Source organism: Rhinolophus sinicus, chromosome 3, assembly GCF_057876585.1.
Source record: "Rhinolophus sinicus isolate RSI-liver-muscle chromosome 3, RSI-T2T, whole genome shotgun sequence".
Taxonomy (NCBI): domain Eukaryota; kingdom Metazoa; phylum Chordata; class Mammalia; order Chiroptera; family Rhinolophidae; genus Rhinolophus; species Rhinolophus sinicus.
Window position 1 is genome coordinate 58,533,876 of NC_142503.1, and position 15,628 is coordinate 58,549,503.

Genomic DNA, 15,628 nt, shown 5'->3' on the forward strand with positions numbered 1-15,628 from the left:
TATAAGTTTTCCAAACTTTCTTACTGAATGTTTGTTCCAAACTTTATTTAAATAGCATGTTACAGCGATACCTCATTTACATGGTATGTCAAAGTGTTATAATTTTCACATTTCTAGACTCCCAGGTCCAAGACAGCATTGCATAATGAAGGAGAAGGATACAAGATTTCTAGGAATGAATTTCAGTGTAAATAATAATCAGTTATTCTATCAACCTTCCAAGGACAATGAAGAATCTATGATATATTGTTTATTACATGCTTAATGTTTTTGTTCTCTGTGGAATTAGGCACTTTCAGTAAACATGGATAGGGGATTCATTACAATGTGAAGTATTTAAAAAAAAAATTATGTTACTATTTTTTTCATCACAAAATTTATCTAAGCATAGAAATGGTTGTTTCTCATTGGGGAATTTATCTGCCAAAATGTTATTGCTATAGGAAATGTATGTCACATCGGATTATCATTTGGCACTATCAAGCCAGAATAGTGTGAGCTTTAAACTTGGTTTTAAAAAATCTAATTAGTATCAACTGAAAAAGAAGATCCCTAAAGATATTTCTTTTTTAGTTTCCCTAATATAAAAGGTGATTTGTGATAAAATTGTTAATCTATAATCATTTTTGCTACTCCAAATCAAATTTGACAGTTTCAGAACATATTTTTCTTAATAATAGGTAAATTTTTAAAAAACAAACTTAAAATATGGAGGGGAAAAATGAACTGAATAAAAAATATTATTCCTAGTGAAGTAACTGTGAAGGAATTGGTGAATGAAAATATTATAAAACTGTAAGGTATTTGTAACTGAGTACTGTTCAAATTGAGTGATATTTTATTTATTCAATCAATAATAATTTATTGAGCAACTACTATGTGCCAGGTACTGTGTTAATGAAGGAAATGCAAAAACTCTATGAACATTCTGCAAAGACTATGCATAAGATATCATTGTCCTTACCCACTTTATGATCTAATCTGCAGGCAGATATAAAAAAGACTTGTTGTGATGAAGTAAGGAGGGCCCAACATGGCAAATTAGGTATACACTATGCCTACTGCATCCCAGGATCACACCAAAATTACAAATAAATTATAGAACAATCAACCTCAAGAATCATCTGAAAATTAGCTGAACAGAACCCTGTAACTAAGGATATAAAGAAGAGCCCACATTGAGACTTTTAGGCGGGGTAGAGATGTGAAACGGGCTGACCCCAAACCAACAGATAGTGGCTGAACACCAGGAGGGACACCTCGGTGATGGAGGTTCCCCCGGAAGAGGGAGGGGTCCCAGCACCATACCAGGCTCCTCAGCCCAAGGGTCCTGTGCTGGGAAGAGGAGTTCCCACAGCATCTGGCAGTGAAAATCAGCGAGGACTCTGTCTGCCATTCCCAGTGAAATGAAAGTGGCTAGAAACCCAGATGCCCTCTTAAAGGGCCTGTACACAGACTCATTTGCTTGCAAACACTCATCTGGTCTCCTTTGGAAGAGCAGCAACTCAATTGGCGACAGAGACATACGGGGAAAGACTGTGTTGAGTAGCTTTGAGGTGAGAGCTGGAGGACGCTCCACCAAAAGGCCCAGTCTGAGACTGGTCTGGTAAAATTCATGCATGTGCACCACCTTGGTTACTCCTTGGGTCCCACCATGCACAGCTAGTACTGTATCACACAGGGCACTTTCGGTTACTGAGCAGCCAGCTCTGCTCAAGTTATGAGAGGCTTTTACAGTAGCGAATGGCCTGCAGCTGCCCATGGAACTTTTAGTGGTGGGCAGTGAGCCACAAACTGTGCCACAGCAATTCTTGGGCAGCTCTTGGGGATCTGCGAACCCAAGGAGAGCACTGGCTGGCTATAGTATTCTCAGGACACTTTGCAAAGTGGTCACAGGCCAGGCACTGCCCCAGAGGTGATTGGTGGCTGGCTGTGGTGTTCTCAGGGCATTTTGCAAAGTGTTCACAGGCTAGGCACTAGCACAAGAACTGAATCTGCATTAACCTTGTAAAAACCACCAGCCATGCCTCATGACGCCATAGAACCCTGCCCGGCCCAGCTAGTGCCGCATTGTGGAAGGCACTCTCAACACCAGGTCAACCAGCCCAGCTTGCACACCTAAGGAGGCTTTTTCAGTGGTTGAGCCTTATGGGGGATCTGGCAGGTGGCAATAGGCCTAGGGGGTCCTGGCTTTTTACTAAGTTCCATCAGGCCCAATACTGGGGGTAGCCAGCCTCAGTTCACAGACAGGCCACCCCCACATGCCTCCAGTTCCAGCACAGGCAGCAGTCAACCACATATAGCTTTGTAGTTTCTACTGGGTACCAGAGGACTGGTCACAGGCCAGGCTGATATTGGCCTGCATGGGAGCCCCTCCCATGACACACCAGACACAACACATCAAGAGGTGAGCTTCAGACCACACTAGAGCACCGCCTGGTTAGCCCCACAAATGGCATACCAAAAGGGAGGGGGGCTCAGTAGGTGCTAGAACTCATGTGGGTGAATCCTCCTCTGAGGGATCAGCCCCCACAGAGCAGCTCATACACTGTGAAGTAGACAATCTTCACAGTCAGTCAGCCTGGAAGTCAACCCCACCCGCTGATATATCAAAAGCAATCAAGTCTCAAATATTATACAACAGAAGAATACACATATCACACTCAAAGGACACTCCTGGAGCACACAAAGGAGATCAGGGAGATTGTACCATTGGACCACACAGTTACACACACTATATAAGGCCACCCAGCAAAAACTGAGAGACATTGGAGATCTACCTGATACATAGAAGCAAACACAGAGAGGCAGCCAGAATGAGGAAACAAGAAACATGTCCCCAGTAAAAGAACAGGAGTAACCTTCAGAAATAGAAATGAGATGGAGGCAACTGATATACCAGAGACAGTTTGAAACAGCAGTTATAAGAATACTTAAGGAAATTAGTGAGAATTTCAAAAAAGAGACAGCAAGTACAAAGAAGGACATAGAAACCATAAAAAAGAACCAGTCAGAAATAAAGTACACAATAACTGAAATGAAGAATACACTAGAAGGAATCAACAGCAGATGAAGCAGAGGAGTGAATCAGTGATTTAGAAGACAATGTAGCTGAAAACACCCAAACAGAACAACAAAAAGAAAACTGAATTAAAAAAAGATAGTTTAAGGGACCTCTGGGACAACATCAAGTGTAGCAACATTCACATCATAGAAGTACCAGAAGGAAAAGTGAGGAAGCAAAAGATTAAGAACCTATTTAAAGAAATAATGACTGAAAAGTTCCCTAACCTGGCAAAGGAAATAGACATACAAGCCCAGGAAGTGCAGAGTACCAAGCAAGATGAATCCAAACAGGCCCACACCAAGACAAATCATAATTCAAATGGCAAAAGTTGAAGACAAAGAAGGAATCCTAAAAGTATCATGAGAAAGACAACTAGTTACTTACAAGAGAGCTCCCAAAATACTATGAGCTGATTTCTCAACAGAAATGTGCAGGCCAGAAGGGAGTGGCAGGGAATATTCAAAGTAATGAAAATTAAGAACCTGCAACCAAGACTACTCTACCCAGTAAGGCTATCATTTAAAATTGAAAGAGAGATGAAGATCTTCTCAGACAAGAAAAAGCTAAAGGAATTCATCATCACCAAGCCAGTATTACAAGAAATGTTAAAAGGAATTCTTTAAGCAGAAGAAAGGCAAAAACAAACAAACAAATGAAGATAAAAAATATGAATAATAAAATGGCAATAACTATGTACCTCTCAATAATCACTTTAAATGTAAATGGATTAAGTGCTCCAATCAAAAGACTTTGAGTAGCTGAATGGATAAGAAAATAAGACCCCATGCATACGCTGTTTACAACAGACCTACCTCAGATCAAAAGAAACACATCCACTGAAAGTAAAGAGATAGAAAAAGATATTTTATGAAAAATAGCATAGCATTGGCATAAAAACAGACACAGATCAATGCAACAGAATAGAGAGCCCAGAAATAAATTCATGACTATTTGGTCATTTAATTTATGACAAAAGAATAAAGAATTTATATTGGGGTAAAGACAGTCTATTCAATAAATGTTGAGGGGAAAATTACACAGATACATCCAAAAAAATGAAACTGGACCACCATCTTACACCATATACAAGGATAAACGAAAATGGATTAAAGACTTAAATGAAATTAAACACTAGAAGAAAATATAGGAAGTAAACTCTCAGACATTACCTTTACTAATATTTTTACTGATATATCTTTGGGGGCAAAAAAAAAAAAAGAAGAAAAGAAAAAACATAAACAAATGGGACTACATCACACTAAAAAGTTTTTTTACAACAAAGGAAATCATCAACAATACAAAAACATCCTATTGGGAGAAGATATTTGCCAATTATACATCTGATAAGGGGTTGATATCCAAAAGTTATAAAAAACTCATACAACTCAACACGAGAAAACCAAACGATCCAATTGAAAAATGGGCAGAGGACTTGAACAGACATTTCTCCAAAGAAAACAAACAAATGGCCAATAGACATATGAAAAGATGCTCAACATCACTAATCAGAGAAATGCAAGTAAAAACCACAATGACATACCACCTCACACCTGTCAGAATGGCTATCATCAATAAATCAGCAAATAACAAGTGTTGGTGAAGATGTGGAGAAAAGGGAATCCTTGTGCAATGTTGGTAGGATTGAAAATCAGCAGCCACTATGGAAACCAGTATAGAGGTTCCTCAAATAATGAAAAATAGAACTGCCTTGTAACCCAGCAATTCCACTCCTGCATATTTATCCAAAGAAATTCAACACACTAATTAGAAAAAATATATTCACCCTTATGTTTACTGTAGCACTATTCACAACAGCCAAGATATGGAAACAACTGAAATGCCCATCTATAGACGATTGGATACAGAAATGGAGTGTTATAATATAATGGAGTATTACTCTGCCATAAAAAGGAAAAATATCTTACTATTTGCAACAACATGGGTGGATCTAGAGGATATTATTCTAAGTGAAATAAGTCAGACTAAGAAAGACAAATACCAGAACAGAATAAATAAGCAAATATATATATATATATATATATATATATATATATATATATATATATATATATATATATTCACGGGATGTAAAATACAGCATAGGGAATATTGTCAATGTTATTGTAATAGCTATGTGCTGTGTCAGGTGGGTAGTAGACTTGTTGGGGTTATCACTTTGTGAGGTGTGTAAATGTCTAAGCAGTATGCTGTTACGTACACCTGAAACTAATAACAAAGAAAAAAAAAAGACTAGTTGTAATCTTCAATAAAATTCAGTAGGAATGTGTGTGTGTGTGTGTGCATGTGTGTATACATATATATATATATACATTGCTATATAAACATACATACATATTTGCACACATATGCACACATTAAAGTATATGTATTATTTGCACACACACATATTTGTACATACACACAAGTGAAAGAATGAGACAAAAATACACAGAGAGAGCACACTGCTTTTCAGAATCTGAAACACCTGAATGTTACTTGAACCATGCTGAACCTCAATTTCCTCATCTATAAATGAGATTGACAATACTCCCTCCAGAGGGTTTCTGAGAGTTTTAAAAGACATTAAGAGATGAAAAGCATTTAGCTCAGTGTCTGCCATATAAAAGCAATAAGAGAGCCCAGTTGTTATTATTTTAATCTTTTTGTTTGTTTTATTTTGGGAGACCTCTTGGAGGAGGCAGCATATAAGCAAACGTTGAGAGATGAGAATACAAAGGAGTAATTTTAGACAAAGGAAGTCATATGAGGATTGTATATTGTAAGTAGAGAAGGTAAAAGTCATTCAAAAACAGGTATGAACTTCTACCACCATCAACTAGTATATGCCAATTTACTAATCCATCTGTAATAAAAGAAAATTATAAGAGCAAAAAGTGGGTATTTTTTAAAAAAGAAATTAGTGCTTACATGGAAATAAACATGTCAGCTTAGATGTACTTAAAATACACTAAAATATAATCAGTGAGGAAGATATATTATTTACTCAGGAAGGTCTACTGAAAATGAGGAAACTATAGTACTTAAAATACACTAAAATATAATGAGTGAGGAAAATATATTAATTACTCAGGAAAGTCTACTGAAAATGAGGAAACAATAGGAATTTAAGATATTATGCATAATTTCAAAGGTAAAAAATGTATTTGTGTGATTAAAAATATATTGGTTTTAAGCAGATCATAGAGGCAATTTAACTAATTATACATACGCACTCTCTCTCTGTTTTACTAATATCTCACATTTCCCCTCATTTATCTTTCTTCATCTGAACTGGCTTTTTCATAACAAAGATCTTATCTTTTGAGGTGACTTCTTTCAGATGACGAGAGACGAGAATTTATATTTAAATTGAGAGTCTTTGTGGTATAGAATTTTACCTACACATTATCGTAAAGATATGAGTTTAGACAGGGTCACTCTGGAAAATTTCTATGAAAGTATTTCACAGAGTGAGCTTTGATGGATTATAAATGCTTTGGGCATGACATCTGGGGCTGGTATTTTGAGAGCAGACTTCTGTAAGCACACACACACACACACACACACACACACATTTGTCTTCCTAATTCTAGTTATATGTGTATAGATATAAATAAACTCATTCCTTCATGTATTAGAATTACTAATTTTTCATTAGTTTTTCTGAGAATAGATACGTTATTCATCAAAAAACATTATAATAAACCTTTCATACAAACAAGCATCAAGCACTGTTCAGTTGCATTCTATGGAACTGTCATATTTTAAATGGTTTAATGATAGGAAGGGACAAATCTTTCAAGTATTTTTCATCAGCCTATTTATTATTGTTTTTATTTTTTGAGGTAGAAACACTAAATAATATACAAATCAATGTATAAGCAATGTAAATGTTACCATCATCATCATGACCCAACAAAGTGTGTAATACTTTAAAACATAATAGCAACACAGTGAAGAGTTAAAACAATTTCATTGATTTTTATTTCTAGCTCTTAATGCATCACTGGTCTTCTTCCTTTCAAGAGTCAATTTCCTTTACTACACTTGCTCATTCAGGATAAATGTTTTCTATCATAGTTATGTTATCATCACTAACAATTAGAATATATGTGAGTATCCTGATGCTTAGCTATAATGTTATCTCCAGAGTCAATGTCAATGGAACTACCATTTGTGGGAAAATGCCTTATCCTTTTGCTTTCCAAAAGTCATTTTTGGTGCCCTCCTTTGATTAAGAGTCCATGTTTCACTCAAACAGAAGTCTATCCTGAAATTCTGGTCCATTACATAATTTTCAGAAGCTGGAAGAAAACCATTTGCATCATTTCTGTTCCCAGATCTGTTCAATATATACTTCCAGTCTGTCATGCCTGAAATTATTTTTTTACAATCTGGATCTTTACTATATGCTAAAAATTCAGTACAAAAAAGGACCTCCTTCTGCAGAGAATATGTAAGCCAGAACATCATGTTCCATCTTTATAATAAAACACATAGTTCCTATCAAAAGGCAAATTTTTGTTTCAAAATGTTTGAAGAGAATAATTCTTTAAAATATTTCAAATAGTTACTTTTATAAAAGTGAACATATTCCTATCTGGAATATATTTCAGCCTGGATAATATACTTTGTGTGTAAACTGAACAACTTTTTATTTATTTCAAGCTATTTTCCTTTCTTATTTCATGCTTCTGAGGTTGGAAAACAAAAGCAAATAATCCTGAAAATAGTTTCTCAAAATGTATTCAAGTGTACGACTGTTAAAAATATATACTAATTGTTAATATCTATGAAGTTTTAAGCAAATAATAGTATACCATTAGGTCTCTTTAGTCAAGAAGCTTATCACACTCACATCTTAAAATGTTGTTTTCCACAAAGTATAAAATCATTTCTCTGATTTTTTTTCCAATCAAATAGAGTAGCCCTAGAAAATCTCAAATGCTGGAAAAAGAATATATGATTACATTAAAAACAAAATGAACAAAAATCCTTTGTATGACCTTGGGAAGATTAGCTGCCTCAGAGAGTGTGCTCATTTTTCTGTTAAATGGGGATGGGCAAATACCAAGATTTAACGAAGTAACGCACATAATGGCCATTAACACAGGACCTGAATTACATTCTTCTTCTCTTATTCTTCCTCCTTCTCCTCTTCCTCCCTTCCACTTCTTTTTCCTCTTCCACGGATTTCCCTTTCTCCTTTTCTTCATTCTTCTTTAATTTCAAAATTAGAGATTTTGGAAGCTTCGGAAGTATATAGCATTTGACTTGGATACAGGATTCCAACTGAGGCCTATATCACACCAAAGTCATTCTTCTTCTGAGCTTATTAATTTCTTCTAGAGGTTCTATTGATTTTTGCATACATGGTGAATTTGTCACAGACTGATTATAAAAATAGTATAACATTGTACTTTTTCTTTTTCTTTTTTTTTCTTTTTGGTTCTATATTATTTAGTGGATGGCTGTTAATGATTTGTCTTTAAACTTTTTCAAAACTAAAACATAAATAATAGACTTCTTTAGTTCATCTAGTTTTTGCATTAACTTCTAATTTGCTTGTTAACAATACTAACACTCATATGACTGCTTTATACAACATTTATTAATAAGTATTGGCATTATTTTACTTTTAGCTTTCTGGATTCTTTTTGTTCTGGGTCCATTTTTTTATACATAGCTAGCGCTTTTTTCCCAGTTCAATCTGATATTTTATATTTTCTTATTTGTACTTTATTTCCATTTATCTTTATATTAGGTTTGCTGCTTGTCATCCACTACATATTTTTATTAGTTAGGCTTAACTGATACTTCCTTTTCTACCATAGCTTTGATGTTGCATTAGGTTGACTAATCTAAGGCACTGAATAAATATCCTTATTCCACAACCATGTATATTGGCCTAAACTTTTATGGAGTATAAAAAATACTGTGCTTTTGCACAACCTCTCTCCCTGTTCTCTTTTAAATTTTCAAAAATTTTATCTGTCTATTTGATATTAATATTTTTATTTTATATTTTGATCACTCTTGCTCTCCCCACTAGTTGTTGAGAGTCTTTTTAGATTGCTTAATCCACCAAAATCTACTTCTTTGATACAGCTAAGCATCACAAATATCATGAAGGGGCACTACTTAAGTCATTTGGCTGCATGTGTCTGAAAACTCAATTCACAGTGGCATAAGGAAAAAAAGTTCATTTTTGTCACATAGCCATATTCTGAAAGTGACCATTCCAGGGCTCTATGGTAGTTTCTCCATGACATTAAAGACTTCATCTCTTTCAGGATTATTCACTCAGCTGAGTTTAGCATGATCTTTTGCCATTAGGCTTGTCATACCATGCTTGTAAGATAGCTAGGAACCACAGCATTGTATCTGAGTTTTGAGGGAAAAAGAGTATTAAGAGGCACATGCTTTCTAAGTCTTTCCTTTTAAAAAACTTTCTCCAAATCCTCAGCTGGAAAATTCCACTTATATTTCATTGTGCCAGAACCTTGTCAAATGGTGTTTTTATCCATGAGAGGCTAAGAAATGTTGTGATTTATCTGGGGACATTGTTGCCTCATACAAAAATCAGGACTCTTTTACAATCATAAAAGTGCAGAGAATGGATATTGCATAGGCAAGTAGCAAAGTCTGCCAAAGGAGCTAGCTCCCATGTTAGTATCATATGTTTCTGTTCTCCCCCAGCCACTGCTGATTCGTTGTGTGGTAGACCCCTAAATTTGGGTCAAAAAGATTTTCTAATGTGTCAATTGGGGATTATGATTCAAAGAGAATAGTTCAATCCGTGATGGATGCTGGAGCTAAGAACCAAGGCTGGGACACTCATTGTCTACCATATGCATATTGCAATGAGATAACCTGGAGAGAGAAAAGAGATGAAAAACTGAAATTGCTCTGCAGAAAGTTTCAGAGCTGGAATACCATGTAGCCTCAGTGAGACAAAGAACAATTCCGCCCACTGTTCTTTCAACACATCACCCTTTTTGTTCCAACTAGTTTGATAGTATTTCTGTTTCAATTCAAAGATATACAAGAATATAGCATCCTCCCCTCTTGGTGTTTTTGTTTCATTTTTGTTTTGTTTCAGTACTTCTGTTTAGCTAGAATTTAAACTCTATGGGAGAAAGTACCCATATGTCTGCTGAATATTATATTTTCTCTGTCTGGCAGGGCATGTTATCAATAATGAAGGAGGCTTTATTATAAGCTAAGCACCCCCTAATTTTATTATTTCCTATTTTTGATTTTCTAAATTGGTTTCACTAGCTATTTTCTAGAGTAGCATTACCTTTTAATAGTGTAAGGGTACCTTTTTTGAATGATTTCTGGACAATGCTCCTACTGGTTCTATTCAAACAGTTTATTTTGGTGTGGTCAATTATCTGAAAGTGTATTTCAATGAGAAAAATCTTTCTTTTGTTTCTACATAGGTTAGTTAATATTTGAGGAGATACCTGAATATTCCCTGCCACAGTTGTAAACCAATTGAGAAATAATACACAGGAAAAGATAGGGAGGGCCACCAAAATATAATCCTGATAGAAGGTCGTCATGTAAGAATTAGGTTATGTCTGTATTCTTGTGTGTTTCCTAATGCTGAACCTCGGCAGTAGGCATACTCACCCACCCAACAGTTCTGGAACAAGAAGAAAAGTGTGAACTAAATTACATTGCCTTACGCGTTCAAGTTCAAAGAAAATAAAGAAACTCAGTTGGGAGGACTCTCCCAATAAAAGGCTACGTTTGGCATTATGGATTTAGCATATGGCAGGACCTGTATTCCACCTATGCATAATTCCTCTTCTCTCACAGAGTTCCATTTGAGCTATCATTAGATTCTTCCATATGTTTATGAATTTGACTTCATGGTATCCCCATTGTGAGTTCTTTTACAAAGTTCTTTCTTTTCAGCACAGTATATTCAGAGCATCTGAATCTCCATTTTTCCTTTAGTCCCGTATTTCTACATTGCAGAATTGAATTGAGTACTTTCCAGTCACAAAGACCATATCTCGTCATGAGCAGGCATTTCCAGGTCTCTGGCACTGTGACTATTTCCATTGCCTCTTACGGAATTGCCTAGGCATAAGAAATACACTTATGAAGGAAGTTTTCTTCTTCATAAGTAATTAACCAATCTGGAACAAATGTGTCATCATGTAGAGAAAGATAATTCTTGAAACTTATGCAAAAGCTACATTAATTTTACATTATTTTCCCCCACATTTTCTTTCCTAGTGTGAATGTAAATCAGATTTGAGTTAGTTGATCTAGCACTGTCTGCCTAGGGATGGAGCTCACAATTTAATTTAGAATCTCATTAGTACATGAAACTCATTTGTTTGTCAATTTAAAACCACTGATACTGTTCTCACCCCACTGTCATAAAACTCATCCAGCTCCTCCTCCATGCCCCTCCCCCTGCCCCATTAAACTTTTGCCTCAGTTGCAACAACTTTTGTGTGACCTGGGAAATGGAAAGAGGCCAGGTGTATGAGGCAAATAGTACTCAGACCAACAGAAGAGAAAGAAGCATCCCTCCCCCTTCACCCCTCCCTGCAATTCCTAAACCTTTAGCTCCACCCATAAATGAATGGCAATTTAGTTTTGCATGACATTTTATGTTTTTCTTCAAACATTCTGAGACTAGACTTTCATTATATTCTGGCATTGATTTTATAGTAACTTTTGATTCAGTTTAGATTTAGATTTGGTCTCTAAGCCTCTCAAGTCTTTTCTAATGTACTCTCTAGTTTTTTTTTTTTTTTTTCCTAATTTATCTATTGAAGATACTGGATTTTTCTTACTACATCCTTATGCTATAAGTTCCTCTGTACCCTGCATATTGCAAATTAGATCATGAGGCTCAATCAGATTAAAGTTTGAGGTTTAGGCAAGAATTCTCCTAGCTGGTATTGTATACATGTTTTATGAGGTATACAATTTCTGAGTATATCAGTTGATGATGTTAATTGGTACTGATAATCATTGCCCAGATGTAATTTCATTAGACATTTTAAAAATAGTTATATTCTTCCACTATCTTCTATGTCTGTCATTTTATCTGTTTTTATTGCAGAAAATTAACGGTCTCTTCCACATTTCATGCTTCTCAGTTCTATTTCCTATTTTATGAACTGATTATCTGAACTACGGATTGTAACTACTTAATCATTTTCAATAATGACTTGAATTGTTTTTTAAACAACATTTAATCAGTTTAGTTTTTGTTTCCCAGCTATTCTGCTTTCTTTTATTCCTTCCAAAAGAATAGTAGCAGCTATTTTCAAAATTTACTTTTGTGTCGGTGTTCTATATAAGGGATGGCACAGCTATTTTTTCCCCTCGACTTTTACTCAGTTCTTTAAAACTTTATTAAGTAAAGTTATTATTGTTTCACCTCATTTTTTCTTGTGATTATTTGGCTAATTTTTAGAGACCAAGTCTAAGTGTAGGCAGATTTGAGATATTGTGGCAAGTGCTCAGTTTATGGCTTTGTTTGGTATTGGGGAAGTACAACTGGTGCCATTGCTAGAAGAAAAATGCCAAGATCCATCTATAAACTGAAGGAATGACTTAGTGTAGAGCCAAAGGGAAGATTGTATTTTATTTCTTTGATACTGAAACTTTTGTTCTTACATGTGGTTTTTATATCCACAGCAGAATTCTCAGCATGATGTATCATATGGGTTTGGGATTGGGGAGCACCCTCTCTTGGAAAGATGTTTTCATTCCCCTTCCCATACTCTGAATAGTAAAGACTAGCTCTACTTAACAGCAGAGTACATCTTCTGTATTTGAAACTGGGGAGCATGTCAACTGGAGATGAACATTTCACTCCTGCCCTCTTTCTTAGACCTTCAGAATTGGATTTAGAATTTAGGCCAATTTTTTTTTTTCCAGCTTCATTGAGGAATAATTATTATACAAAAACACTGCACATACTTAATGTATACAATTTGATGAGTTTAGACATATGCCATATACCCATGATACTATCACCATAATAAGGTAATAAAAAAAAAAATCCATCACCTCCAAAAGTTTCCTTGTGTCCATTTATTTTGTTTTGTTTTATTTTAATGGTAATCCCATTTAATGGGAGGTCTACCCTCTTAACATATTTTGAAGTATACAATATTGTATTTTTTGCATCTACTCTTTTCTTTTTGTGGCCCCAACATTATTGGCTATATTACAGGCTGGGATGTTGAGACCACCCTCAATGTTACGTTTCCTATATTGCACACAGTAGATTGATCCTACTGAGCCAAATGCTTTGAATCTAACCTATACCTGCAGTACTTATAATTCATTCCTCCCTGGTTTGCAACCCTGACTTCTGGTAGCATGCTTCTTTAAAGGGCTGCCTATGAGTCTGACTGACAGAAAATACCATTGCTGGGTCCTAACCCATTAGGTGAAAGAATATTGAATATCGTGGGCATTTGTTTTTCTCTCTGTCATTCTTGTAAACAATAGTTAAGAATTGGTTTTCTCTTTAGGATGATTTCATGAATATATTAGGGAGAAATAAGAAAAGGGAAATTTAGTTATATTTCTATCTTCTAAGAAGGCCATTGTATGTACTTATAAAAATCTATTCATTTCTTAATACACATTCATTATAATTCATTTACTTTTACATAAGAATGCAGAATATCTAGTAATACAATATCGCTTTTTGTATTCCCCACCCTACTTTGCTAAAAGGGACAGCTTTCTAGTCAATCATAACCAGAAAATGACTTCTCCTACACTAAGGCAGGCTGCTGCTGTGAGAAGCCACCCCAAAAGACAGGGGTTTCATAAAGTCAAGACAGCTCTTTCTGTGGTAAATTTTACCTCTTTTCTTCAGGGCATGCATCAAAATGATCAACAAAGAGTTAGTTGGAAACGGTGCCTAGAATACAATTCTGATTATCATCCTTATTTTACATTTTCTACCTACTTAAACTTGGGATTTGCATTTTGATTTTGGAAAACAAAAGGAAAGAAAATTTCATCTAATAAAATGATAAAAAGACCACTTTCAAAAAATAAGATTTAACACTAGATCTACAATATTTACAACATAATTATATAAGTAGTTTTCTTTTCATTTCTTTTTTTTTCTCCCTCCTTCAATTTCCCTCTCTTCCTTCCATTTATTTTATTTTATTTTTTTGTTCTTTTCTTTTTATAAGAAAGGAGTTTTAACTCTACATTTTGTGTTCATTACTCACTTAGGGGAAAATGGATTAGAATAAAGAAATGTGTGAAAACTATATTCAGAGTTGCTCTGTATAATTAATGAATCATCTCCTTTAAGCAGAGAATCAGGATGTTAAACTTTGCTGACTGTGATTATTAGTACGAAAACCTCCACATTCTGACTCACTATTTTCTCATCCTGAAGATCTTGATCTTTACCAGTGTTTATATCACAAATGTTGAATCCAAAGGATTTGACCTTCACCTAACTTCAACACCAGTTTCTTCCAAACCTGTGGGCCACTAGAGAGAAATAAGAACCTTCTTTTTCAAATGCCGCTAACCTCTGCTGGCTGCACTACTGAGCTGACTTATTAATGATTAACCACTCAGTCATAAAATGTTGGTAATAATAATTTTATTTAGTCTAAGTGCCACATTGAAATTTATAGGGATGAACTTATTTTCACAGTGCCAATTGTGAATAAGTTAAATTAGGTAAATTCCTTTATGAGTGTAGAAAACATAATATGTCATTTCCAATTTTTAAAAACAATAGTATCTCATTGAGGACTTCATCCAATCACATCATGTGTGTTGTAGAGCAGTTCTAGTCACTTTTCAGCCACTTTTTCTTCCCTTTTTTTGTATTTTTCTCTACCTAAATGATATGAGTTATTTTCTCTTTCTTCTCTCACTCTGTTTACTTCATATATACTATCCAATGGTTGATTTAAAAATTCCATCTACTCTACAGTTTTATCTACACTATTCCATTATTTCAAAATCTTCTGCTTGCCTGAACTACAGAATTTGCAAAAGCTTCCCATTTTCTTGCCATAATTATCTTTCTACACCACTTTTTGTCCATTTTGCTACTAGAGTTATCCATCTGAAAAACAAAACTGATTATTCATTCCCTCCCTTAGAATCCTTTACTAATTGCTTTCTGCATATCAGAACTCCTTAGTTTGATGCATAATGACTTTGGAATCTGCCTCAAACTTTGATTAGGTAGATGGTATCATTTACGGTCTGAGTGACCCTCCTGTACTTTTATTTAGAGAAAATACAGGACCAAGTAGAATTCTTGGGTACATCTGGAAGGAGCAGAGGTTTATTATATTTAAGTGTCACTGTGGTATTACTATTCCAGAACAGTCTATAAAAAAAGACAGATTTAAATAGAAAGTCCAAAAACCTCACATGTCACCACATTTGAAGGAGGATGGTCCAATAGCAGCATCAAGTCTTAAATGGTTCAATAGCCAAGGTAACCCCTGGCAAAGGAGTCCGACAGGTAAATCCATGGGTGCAAATCAGGAGGCATTAACATCTTAAGCCTGTGAGTAA

General features: G+C 35.1%; 1 long non-coding RNA gene across 1 annotated transcript in view; it reads left to right on the forward strand.

The window, feature by feature from the left end:
• LOC141570412 (uncharacterized) overlaps nt 1–15,628 on the forward strand; it is a 65,214-nt gene that overhangs the window by 12,916 nt on the left and 36,670 nt on the right. The gene's annotated exons all lie outside the window — the stretch shown is intronic.